Consider the following 13,520-nt stretch of genomic DNA (forward strand, 5'->3'; position numbering starts at 1 on the left):
TCAATTTTTTTTTTAAATACAACCAGGAACCTGTGCAAGATGTATCTCTAGTATACAAAGTAAAGTCGGCACTGCTTTAAATCTTGAGGATATGACTTTTAAAAGAATATACAAATCCATTTATTGTTATTATATATTTATACTATTATCATTTTGTATATTATTATAATAATCCTATATAATTAAAATAATTTATGAGTGTGCTTGATGTTCGTCCGGCTTAGAAACAATGATAAAACTGCATTTATTTAAAATAACGGAAAGAGATTTAGACATAAAATTAAAGTTGTTCAAAATTTTAATTTACGTACGTACAGTTTAGTATGATTTGTTGATTTGAAAATGCATCAAAAAAATTTTTTTCCAAAAAACATAATTAAACGAATTATTAAACGAACGGAGAAAAGAAAAGTGTTTATTAAATACAAATTTTTAAAAAAGGAATTAGATAAATGAAGGAGAAGAGGATTAGCAAGTTAGTCTTTGTCAAACATTAAACAAATTATCGAAACGCGACTGTTAGCTACAGGAGATACAATGTTGCAGCGTTATAAAATTTTTTGCAACATACTACTTTTCATTTTCGAGCCTCACAAATCTAAATTCATCTTCAGTTTAGTTCTGAATGTGGTAAAGTTGTAACTAGTTGTATAACTAAGACAAGAAAAATAATTTTTCACTATGAACAATTATTCTGATTCACCTTCCGTTTCTTCTGCACCTGCCGTTTTACTTGCATTTTCTGTTCCTTCTCCACTTTCCATACCTTATTCACCTTCCATACCTTATCCACCTTCCATACCTTATCCACCTTCCATACCTTATCCACCTCCCATAGCTTATCCACCTTCCATACCTTATCCACCTTCTGCACCTTGCGAACCATTGAAGGTAGGTGCCAGAATTGGACAAAGCCATATAAATTTCTACCAAGCAGCAGAAGTTGTAGATTTGTCTAGGGAAGAGCTTTTTCTCATATGAAGCTCGCTTAAATGCTGCCAAGTTTAAAAGCTTAATGGACTCTAATTTTCCACTAAGCCCTTTTAACTGTGGTGCACTGGCCATTCCGGAGGCTAATCCAGAATTGGTGCAGTACACGACAGAGTCGGAATTTATCAAGATGGGCATTTCTTCATGAACATGGAGGTCGTCCCTTCGGCCTTTTTTAAAACTGTATGGAAAATTGACAGACCATGACATCAAGCGTCAGAGAATGAGAGCTACGAAAAATCCATAAATTACTTGTCTCAGTAGATCATTACATAGCAAGAAAAATAGATAAAAGGATTTCACTAATAAAAAATACTGACAAAGACACGCAAAATTACGTTAAACTGGCTTGAAATTTTATTCAAGCTTCTAGGAGGGTGGAAATAATGTTAGTAACTGACAAGAGAGGGGCTCTTTCTGGCAAGCTAGATGTAAATTGTAAAAATACAGGAGATTATGATTGTTTTGATGTAAGAACACGATAATTTCTACATCTGTAATCAAAATTGTTTTGCGTAAGATACAAGTATTTGACTGAGTTCCCATGGAAGAATGATCGTATTTGCCAATTTCAATTTAGCATTGATAAGGAAAAAATTATGATATTTTTATATAAATATGAGCTTGTCATCTGATGGAAATTATCCTTGCTCAAATTGTTTGCAGGCTCTGAAAAAAAAACTTAGTCATTCAGGCTGTTAAAAGTAGACTTATTATCGAAGGCAATTATTATCCAAATAGGCCTACTAAGAAGGATGTTGAGAACGTTATTTTTGAGATTTTAAAACTAGACCAGTGTTCTTAAGGGAATTGAAGTTTGCCCTGGTTTTAAGAATATCATTGTTTAGGAACTTAAAAAGGAAATGGATATTGGAGTCCGTTTGGTTAATGAGTTTATTATCCAAATTGCGGATAAAAAATTTAGGGGATTTAAGAGATGAGAACGGAAATCCCATTGTTTTGAGAAAAATGTATTAAAACATTCTCCAAATGAAGATATTACAACTAATGATATTGAAGATGTTATATAAAAAAACTATGAGGAGATTCTTGTCCCGGCTAAGGTATGCTACTTTCAGGAAGAAAAGCTTAAATGTATTTTGAATATGTATGTTCTAATCTAGGCAATCTTAAAGAATTAGGTGCCTGGATTCCTGCGAATCAAAGGTTTTAAAACTTGTATATCCCATGCCAGGCATCTTGTTCCAAATGTTTTAGTTTCCTCTGTATAGGACACTGGCATCCTTCTTCCAATTTGAAGATAGGGTGCCTTGCGTTCGTCAACAGTTAATATATTGGGCGTTTAATGGAAAAGGGATAGATCCGCTTCTTCTAATTGGATAAAAGTCAACTCGAAGGCTCGTAAGTGGTGTCTCCAGTGGAGGAGATTTAATTTTTGGTGGATACTTATAATTACAAATACGTGCGCACCAAATAATCCTTAAAATTTTTAAAATAAAAGACGTCTTGTTACTTTGATATTATACATAAAAGTAACTGAATGAGTCTGTATTCATTTACTCGTTTATAATTTATTTTTTTTAATCTTTTTTTAAATAACTACTTTAATGTCATAATCGTCCGAGGGTAAAAATTAAGACTTTTAGTATTGTCTGAAATGAAAATAAAATACTATAATATGAGGTATTAATACAATTAGTTAAATAAATTTGAATTTTTTCCTAAATTGAATACGCCGTGATGTGATCGAAATAGCCCGTACAATTGTTAACAAAAACAAATAAATCTCTTATCGAACACACCCATAGAGAAAAAAATACATGGAGGTGAGAAAGAAATTTTATTGCCAGTTTGGTATACCAAGGTAGTAGTAGATTAAAATCTTTATCCTGCTGCAATTGACTGCTGCTTGAGGAGATACCAATAGTGCATTTTATTTTTTATTTACAATTCATTGTTGATACCATAATTGAATACACTAAGGTCGAGGCCTGTCTATAACAAGTATCGAAGAATACCAATATATGGACTCCTGGCTGTGATGTATGCTCGTGGACTTCTAGCGAAAGGGCAACCTGTAGATTATATTTGGTCGAAGATGTAGGGACCACCAATTTTCGGCGAAATCATGTCTCGAAACAGGTATAAAGAATCAATAAAGTGCATACGTTTTGACATAAGAACAACCAGAAGTGAAAAACTAAAGAATGACAAGTTGACTCTTTTTTCTGATGTGTGGAACAGATTTATTAAAAACTGTAAACATGCTAGATTCCCAATCAAACATAACTGATGATGAGCAGCTATTTTCTACTAAAACAAGATGTCTATTCACACAGTATATTGCAAGCAAGCCAGACAAATTTGGAATCAAATTCTGCTAGGCCGTAGGTAGCAAAACAACATATCTGTTGAATGGATATCCTTATTTAGGAAAAGAGGGTCCTCGCCCAGGCAACGAATCAATGCCAAGTCATGTTGTCCTCACATTTATCGAACCATTTGCTGGAAAAGGTCAAAATGTTACCACAAACAACTTCTTCACTTCTTTGAGATTATCAAAGCAATTGAAAGCTAAGAAGACAAGCATCGTTGGAACCATGAACAAGATCAGGAGAGAGATACCAATTGAAGTAAAATCAATTAAAACTCTGCTGTACTCCAGGATATTACTAAAAAAACCAAAACACAAGCTTAACAGTTTATCAACGCAAGCTGTCCAACAATGTTTTACTTTTGAGCATAGTACATGAAACTGTATCTTGGTCAGAAAACAAGAAGAAAACGCCTGGAAGTCTTTAATATTACAAGCAAACAAAATATGAAGTAGATGTGATGGACCAAAAAGCGCATTTATACACAACCAAAGTATCTTAACGACACTGGCCATTGAAAGTATTCTACAATGTCTTGACTTAGCTGCAATTAATTATGTGATAAAACTACACGATGTGATTATTTGTTAAAATTGATCTGCGAATTACAAAATCTAGTAAAACCTCATCTATCTGATCAAAAATCCGAAACCCAGCCTGATTCTACATCTGCAATCGTAAACAGAGTATGTTGTCAAGTAAAATGTAATAGAAATTCAAGAAATAAAACTTGAAAAAATGTAAACAATGTGGAAAACCAGTTTCTGGTCAATGAGTGTCATATAAGGATTTTATTTTTATTATTGTAGAAGTATATGAATATTTTGTAAGGAATGTAATTTGTCAATGTGTTAATACATATTGAAAATTTACTTTGAGCAAAATGTATGTGGGTAATTCATATGAATTACAGTACTTCATTAAATTGTACATAAAAGTAACCAATTCATAGAATGAGTCAACTATGAATATGTATCTTGTTATTTGATCTTTCAATGTTGCAAAGTATCATCAACATATGTAATTAAAATAATAGCTTAGACTATATATTTCTTTAAATAACAAAATTTATAGGGGTCATGTCAAAATAACATTACATGGTCTCCTAAGGTGATATAATAGCGCGGCCCTTCTAGTGTTAAACAACAGCATTTGATTATTTGATATTTTGCGAGGCAAAAACTCTACTTCAGTAGGCTCTCATTTTGGAGGTAAAAATAGGTATATGATGAAATCAGGGTTATGTGAGGGAGCTAAATTTCGACAACATTCTTGTCATCCCAGTTGCATAGAGATCCTTAGATATCCATGGCACATACCTTTTCTGATTTGAAGTTATCACGCTTTTGAGTCCAATTATTCCAGCTCCGAAATGAATTCAAGTCATGATGCCTCTAACCTAAGACGTCGCCGAATCTAATATAAGAGCGATTAATTAAAATAATTGTATATTATTAAAAATCAACTGTGACGTCATTTGTTTGAACGTACCTATCAGTAAGAGGGAGTATATTACTCAACATTTTGGACATCTTGTCGCCTTAAAGCTTTAAGCCAAGTAAGAAAACGCGATTGTTGGCCTGATACGATACAATGGTGAAGCGTTTTAATCCTTTATCGCAAGTTGTCGTTTTTCCTATGCCGTCACTTTATTATTTTTCTTAGGGACTTAGACTGCAATATAAATTATAATAAAGAGGATGAATGATGAAGCACGCCTTACACTCTAAAATTTTATTCTTTGATTTTCCCTTTTTTGAATTTCCCACCAAAGAGAAGAGGCTGGAGTTTTCAATTATACATTTATGATTTATTGATTGTTATTATAATATCAAATGTATAATTTTAAATTCAATGGTCAATTATTATTAGAGGTGGGAACTTGGACTCTAGACTTGACGTAGACTTCATGGTTTAATTATAAAATATACATTTTTACATTAATGATATTGAAAAAATAAGAAGAATAAACAATCGTCTTTGAACTCGAAAAACAAATTAGTGGGTTAACAACACTCCATATTATAAATATCTTCTTTAGCTAAGCTAAGTCCCGTCCTCCGGACATCGAGTGAGCATCTTCCAAAAAGTGAAATATATTAGTAATGTATGATTCTATGTATTTTGTTCTCTGTGGTTTGAACTAAAGTATTAAACCAAGTAGCGAATTGAGGTCATCAATAGCTGGAAAATGTCTAGGTCAAAATTTATTTTTTTTGTCCGCAAGAAGTATTATTATTTCTAGCATTTTTGCAAGTCATTTCATGTTCTTTCCTCAATGTGTCAATTCGGTTATCGTTAAAACTTACTTCATTATTATTTGTTATATACTTTTTGCGCGAACCCTGGAAAAATTATGGAGAAGGAATTAGCATTGTAGAACGAAGAAGGCTCGTACAGTGTTGGGGAAGATACTGGAGGCTGTCCGATCCAGGGAAAACCTATAAAATAAGTAGGAACGTTGGCAAAGGAGAAGTCTTCTGAACCAGTACTTCTTCCTCAACCAATAAATCCGATTTGTTACCCTCGCTCCTTCCTCTCGTACAAGAGCAATTAAAATCATTATCGGAGAAATAAGTAGAACAAAATACAGAGGTTTTCTTCCATCAGAAGTGCTTCGGGGGGTTCCAATTCTGCGAATTACTTCCTGAAAAAGGACTCCATCAAACTCCTTCAGGAAGATGTGTTCTCTCCAGAGGTGGTATTGTCTCACAATGATTACAAATCTTTCGTCGGGGACAAGGTCCATCTTGGGAAGGAAAATCATCATGCCTTGGAGCCGGTCGGAGCAAATACAGAATTAAGAAGACCAGAGGGGAATTTTTTATTTGGGATCATCTCGAAAATTCAAAGAGCCACTGGCTAAGTCTTCGGCCCATCATGGGGCATGGGAATAAATAAATAAACTGAACAATTTGTTAAAGTCTGATCTCTCCACGGAGCTATGGAGCCAAGGCACTCAGCTAATAAAGAAGGTAGGTCTTCTTTGGGACTTTCTTCAATGTGAGCGAAGAGTCGAAACAAGTTTTAGGAGCAAAAAGATCAAGGCAATTCTCCATCACTTTAAGGACCCATAGAAAAAGAGTATAAGTCTTGAAAGTTCCTATGATGACATGTATCTCAATTTTCTGCTATCCAAGGACTTGATAAAGGCCATTTTAGAACTGGTTGAGGGGGAAGGGTCCCTTGATAATGCCATAAAAGGAATTAAGTTCCAGAAGAGAAAATTCTGGGAGGATACACCACTCCCCAAAAGAACGGATAATACAGAAGAACAGAGACCCAAAGGAAGGGGGTCCAACTTCCAAGAAACTGTTTGGCCTCCCTAATAGGAAAAAAAGAGAGGAGGTATGCTAAGATTTTATAAATACTTCAGTATCAGAAAACTTGCTCGTGTCGATTGGTACTAAGAAATCTTGAAAAAATACGCTCGCGGTGCTTCAAAAGAAGTTTATAAAATCGTCACAGTTGAAGAATCATGGATCTATGGATATGAGCCCGAAACAAAACAACAATCGAGCATGTGGGTCTTCGAAGACGAGCCAAATCCAACGAAAGTTGTTCGTACAAGAAGTACTTCGAAGCAAATGGTCGCCTGTTTCTTCGGCAAAACTGGTCATGTGCCGACTGTTCCACTTGAGCGTCGTAGGATGGTTAATTCTGAGTGGTATATCACAATTTGTTTGGCTGAAGTCTTAAGAGAAATTCGAAAAACGAACAAGGGAAAAAAGCAGAAAATAAAAGAAAAAAATACTTTCACCTTCAAATACTATCAATAATGAAATACCAATTTATTTAAAATATAAAATAGAGGATACAAATTCAAATCCCTTTTCATAGTGGAAAGCTCATATTTTATAACTTTACAATTCATCCGCACTTGCTTGTAAATATTCATCATAGCCACTTTTATCCATTGAAAGCTTAAGACTTTTCAGATGAGCGGCAATATATATGATTTAACCATAAATAAATAGAATCCTGAGCAAGGAGAGTAATTAGATTTTTTAAATTTTAATTTATTAACAAATAATCATTATTGATATATTTATATCTATATTCCCTGATATAAAGTTAAAAATTAAAAGAGGCAAACCTTTTTGTTATTTGTTTATAAAGTTACTTTATGCATACTAAGGAATCAGTATCGGAATCGTCCATAAAGATAGTATCAGAATCGGCTGAAAATTGGGTATCGGTGCCTCCCTAGAATAAATCAATTATATCAAAGCAATAGAGTATGAGAAACACCACGAAGCCTCATAACTAAGGGTGATAATTTTGGTAAGAATAGAAAAGTGTGCGAGGAGAAGAGAAAAAATACTTATGGCATCATTGATTAAATAATATACATCTTCTTCTATCAATCATGAACGTTATCATTCCCGCCTTTATTATTCAATATTAATATAATAATATTAGATGGGGATAGTCGATAGAGAACTGAATAAAATGCAAAAAATAACGTCGCCTTCTGTCTGGATTTCTGAAAATGGAGGCCTAGGAATTTGGAAAATACTTACCGGATGAGAAACAGATGGTTTGTCGGATTTGTCGATATAAATATGCCTTTAGTCCCCTGTCTAGAATTACACGCCACTCAATAATCTCATCTCATAACAAGATTCATCTATAAAATCAAGTGAACGATGAATACATCAAGTCAGACTTTAACTTTGATCTCACAAAGATGCTTATTACATGTAATATACCCTTATCCATTGCTAATCATCTACGTTCGAAAAGTTTATGGAGAAAATACACGGGTAAACCTATCCCTTCCCAAGGAACCATCATTAAATTAATGGAGGATGTTGGTACTGATGTCATTTATAGAAATACATATAAATTTGTTTTGAGTCATCCACACGAAATGACGATCAAGTTATCAGTAAAAAGTACAAAGTATTTACTAATTTCGAAATGAAACTCTGAATTTTGTACTATCTAACAGTAAGTATTCAATTTTTTTTTTAAATCTAACCATAAAATATGGTTCTATTTTAGCTAAACATATCAAGAATTATGATACACAACTCAGTAAAGGGCAAAAACAACTGCTTAAAGGGTCACAACAACGGGAGTTGTAGCTTTGGATGGTTTGCAACTAGTTTGTCTGAGACTACTTACTTCGCTTTAAGACTTGGGTATGATAATTAGGTTTTCCAATCTTACATAGTCAATAAATATTACTTTTTTATCACTTAAGACTTAGCTATGGTTGATGGGCTCCAAGAAGTGGTGTTCAGAAAACTCATAAAAGGCAAAAACAACTGTTTAAATGGTCACAACAACGAGGGTAGTTACATTGGGTGTTGCATTATAATTAACAATTGTGTATATCCTTCATGATAATAGTATGTTGTTATATAAACATACCTAAATAACGGGGGGAAAATCTTTTTTGATGCTCTTAATAGGGAGTAATATCACCGGACATTACTACATAATTAGCTTTTGCTCTAAATCTTTACGATGAATTTATTTCTAACATTTTTTTATTAATATATTTATTGTCTAATTTTATGATTTTGACATTTACTTTATTATTAATAATTAGTTAGATCTCATTGGTAGAGATATATCTATCCTGTGCACAATTGCATATAGCAACTTCCACATGAAGAAGAGGGATGATTATCTTTTTGATTAAACTCCACGTCTCGCTTGTGTTTTGCAACCTAAATTTATGACATATTTAACTGGATTCCGGTGTCAGAACAAGAAAATATTATTTGGACCAATCTGTTATTTCAATATTCTATATATATAATTTGTTGTTATTAGTTATATGATTCCAATTGTTTAATTTTGTATATTTAACATAAATGTATGATGGTATATTTTTTATTATGTAGATTATATTTAATTAAAGCCTTCTTTTTTAAACTTTGAGCTTCAAATATATTTCAAATACTCTACTTTGTCGTTTCATTAGTTATTATTCTGAGAATAAGGTTCATAATGAATTACAATTTCATGGAGTGTGACTTTTTCAAATCTACAGTAACAGATAAAAAACATCGAAGTCAATTATACGTAGTATATCTTCATTAAACATTTTGCTAATAAATACATTCGTTATACCCTCAAAAATCATAATAAAGCAGGCAGATGATAATCACATCAGTATTTTAAACAATGATACCATATGTCTTTTTTTTTCCCCTCCTACTTGCACGCGTTTTTCTCTACAATATTATCAACTATACTCATAAGTAAGATTGATAATTTTGGTAAGAATACAAAAGCGTGCGAGGAGAAGAGAAGAAATACTTATGGCATCATTGATTAAATTTTTTATACATCTTCTTCTATCAAGAACGTTATCATTCCCGCCTTTATTATTCAATATTAAAATAATATTAGATACTGATAGTCGATATGGAACTGAATCAAATGCCTAAAATAACGTCGCCTTCTGTCTGGATTTCTGAAAATGGAGACCCAGGAATTTTGAAAATACTTTTCGGATGAGAAACAGATGGCTTGTCGGATTAGTCGATATCAATGTGCTTAGTCCCCTGTCTAGAATTACACACCACTCATTATCCTCATCTCATATCAAGAGTATGGATATTCATCTATTAAATCAAGTTAACGATGAATACATCAAGTCAGACTAACTTTGATCTCACAAAGATACTTATTGCATATAAACTTATCTATTGCTAATCATCCTACGTTTAAAAAATTTATGGAGAAATACACGGGTAAATTCTTCCCTTCCCGGGGAACCATCATTAATTAATGGAGGATGCTGGTAATTATGTCCTTTGTGAAGTTAAGATAATTTTCAGCATGTTTAGAGTCATCCACACCAAATTACGAAATGGAACGCTGAATTTTGTACCATCTAACAGAAATTATTCATTTTTTTAAAATCTGATCATAAAATATGATTCTATTTCGGCTAAAATTATCAAGAGTTATTATACACAACTCATTAAATGGCAAAAACAAGTGCTTAAATGGTCACAACAACGGGGGGAGTAGCTTTGAATGATTCGCAACTAGTTTGTCGGACATTAGTTTCTTCACTTAAAGACTTGGGTATGATCATTGGGTTTTCCAATATTACATATTCAATAAATATTACTTTTTTATCAGTTAAGGATTAGCTATGGTTGATAAGCCCCAAGAAAAGGTGTTCAGAAAACTCATAAAAGAAAAACAACTCCTTAAATGGTCACATCAACGGGGGTAGTTACATTGGATGTAGCATTATAATTAGCAATTGTGAGTATCCTTCATGATAATAGTATGCTGTTATACAAGCATAAATAACGGGGGGGGGGATATTTTTTGACACCCTTAATAAGGAGTAATATCACCGGACATTACTACAATAATTAGCTTTTGTACTAAATCTTTACGATGAATTTAATTCTAATATTTTTTTATTGTCTAATTTTATGATTTTGACATTTACTTTATTATTAATAATTATTTAGATCTCATCCGTTGAGATATATCTATCATTTGCACAATTGTATATAGCAACTTCCACATTAGGAAAAAAGGGTTATGATCTTTTTGATTAAACTCCACGTCTGTTTGTGTTTAGCAACTTAAAGTTATGACATATTTAACTGAATTCATGTTAGAAAAAGAAAATATTATTTGGGTTATCTATTATTTCAATATTCTGTATTTATAATTTATTGTTATTATCAGTTATATGATTACAATTGTTTAATTTTGTTTATTTAACATAAATGTATGATAGTTTATTTTTTAGTATGTAGATTATATTTGATTTAAGCCTTCTTTTAAACTTGGAACTTCACATATATTAGTTATTATTCTGAATATATAGTTCATAATGAATTACAATTTCATGGAATGTAACGTTTTCAAATCTACTGTAATGGATAAAAAACGTCTAAGTCAATTATACGTAGTATATATATCTTCATTAAACATTTTGCTAATAAATACTTTCGTTATACCCTCAAAAATCATAATAAATCAGGCAGATGATAATCACATCAGTATTTTAAACAATGACACCATAAGTCTTTCTCCACCCCCCTTCCCCACCCTCCTCCTCGCACGCGTTTTCCTCCACAAAATTATCAACTTTGCTCATATCTTCGGCTGAAAGAAGAATAAATAACTGATTTAAATAGTTTTGTGATAAACTTTAATCATAATATTGATATATGCATCAAATTAATGACTTCGTAGACAATTAGAATGATTTGGATCGGTCTCTTTCTCGAAGCATCCGTATATATTGATCTGCGTCTCTGTTATGTATTTAATATTTCCTTATATGTTCTTAACTTCTTGTATATTCGTCTATGTATTATAAGTACTGTGTTTTACGTATTATAAATAGTCTTGTATTGTGTAAATAAATTAGAGTATAGTTAGAATACACATGATCTTATAAACAGTGTTACATTATTCCTCCACGTCAATTCTTCTCCTCATTTCTCTCGGTCATCCTGGATCTCTCCACCTTATAAAGAAGTTTGACTCTCTCGTTCGTCAAGACACAACATTGGCGACGAGGATGGGATCAGGATCACGTGACCTCCTTGCTGTGGGATCGTCGGCGAAGCTAGCCCTGTTGGAGTTGGGTAGCCCTTTTTTGTCGATGGGGAGAACGCTCGTTCGTCTGCGGAAGGCGGAGCAATATGGACTCTGCCTATGTTTGGCCCTCGTGGAGGAAGGAAGAGAACCTTGGTCACTTTCAAGAAGTGAAGTATGTGTCCGGGTCAGGGACCACATAATTAAAAATGGATTTAGTCCTACGCAATTTTGGTTCTCTGCTGTTCGTACTCTACCGTTCACATCATTGGTTAATGGATGTGGAACGGTCTCTCCTCTGGATCATCCCGAGTTGGATGAGGGTACATCGAGCAAGATGTCTCCCAGGGACGAGCAGGGTGATGGGGTCCTTAAAACCTCAATTAGAGTGAACGGTATGTCTCCCAGGGACGAGCGGGGTGCTCGGGTCCTTAAAACCTCAATAAGGGTGAACGGTTTGTCTCCCAGGGACGAGCACGGTGCTCGGGTCCTTAAAACCTCAATAAGGGTGAACGGTATGTCTCCCAGCGACGAGCGGGGTGCTCGGGTCCTTAAAACCTCAATAAGGGTGAACGGTATGTCTCCCAGGGACGAGCAGGGTGCTCGGGTCCTTAAAACCTCAATAAGGGTGAACGGTTTGTCTCCCAGGGACGAGCACGGTGCTCGGGTCCTTAAAACCTCTAAGAGGAGTATTGTCCTCCTTTCTCCGGTGCGCGTGCTGAGAGCACGGCACGTCTATGGAGATAAAATTTCTATGTGCAAGAACAGACGGTTTGTCCGCGCCTGGACATGGATGGAACGGATCTATAGGCTGCTGTTCATGGAGAGGAACCTGTTTAAGCACCGCCATGGATTTGGTGCTTGGGGGTGATGTTATGTATTTAATATTTCCTTACATGTTCTTAACTTCTTGTATATTCGTCTATGTATTATAAGTACTGTGTTTTACGTATTATAAATAGTCTCGTATTGTGTAAATAAATTAGAGTATAGTTAGAATACACATGATCTTATAAACAGTGTTACATTATTCCTCCACGTGAATTCTTCTCCTCATGTCTCTTGGTCATCCTGGATCTCTCCTATTAAAAATAAGTTTGTGTCTCTCCCTCGTCAAGACGCAACAGTCTCCACATGGTAGCATTGAATTCATATCTGTTTATGACATTTGTATATCTTTGATGTTCAGGGACCTCATCTCTATAGAAGAAGTTATCTCGCCTTACTCGGTGGATGACATCTCATTGGATGGAAGCATTGTTTTTATTGCATATATTTTTATTTTTATTGTTTTTATCCTTTTACATCAAAATTTCTTACTTCGTCATACATTGGCTCAAATATACATCAGTCGCTCTATATCTTTTATGAAATCATGGTATACTTCTATAAGAACTGAGAAGTTTGATTCAGATAAAAAATACTCGAATGAAATACCGAGTGAGGAACAAAGATAATTCATATCATTCCTCTACAGCTCCTTAATTAAAACTCTTGAAGCCTATTCCTTCCTAATTCTACTCTATTTATTTGAGTCCTTTAGTATTATTGATGTATATAACGAACAAACAAGTCCATACTTATGACACTGAATACATTTATAAAGCCGAACTTTTGCTAAAATTATATGAGATGAGCCAGTGGAACCATGCCCAG

General features: G+C 33.7%; 1 long non-coding RNA gene across 1 annotated transcript; it reads left to right on the plus strand.

Annotated features, from left to right (window-relative positions):
* Positions 1-8,206: 8,206 nt before the first annotated feature.
* LOC139906000 (uncharacterized) lies at positions 8,207-8,852 on the plus strand. Its single transcript, XR_011781192.1, has 3 exons — positions 8,207-8,279; positions 8,334-8,473; positions 8,536-8,852. It is a non-coding gene; the product is annotated as an uncharacterized lncRNA (long non-coding RNA).
* The last annotated feature ends 4,668 nt before the right edge of the window (positions 8,853-13,520 follow it).

Source organism: Lepeophtheirus salmonis, chromosome 7 (genome assembly GCF_016086655.4).
Source record: "Lepeophtheirus salmonis chromosome 7, UVic_Lsal_1.4, whole genome shotgun sequence".
NCBI classification, from domain to species: domain Eukaryota; kingdom Metazoa; phylum Arthropoda; class Copepoda; order Siphonostomatoida; family Caligidae; genus Lepeophtheirus; species Lepeophtheirus salmonis.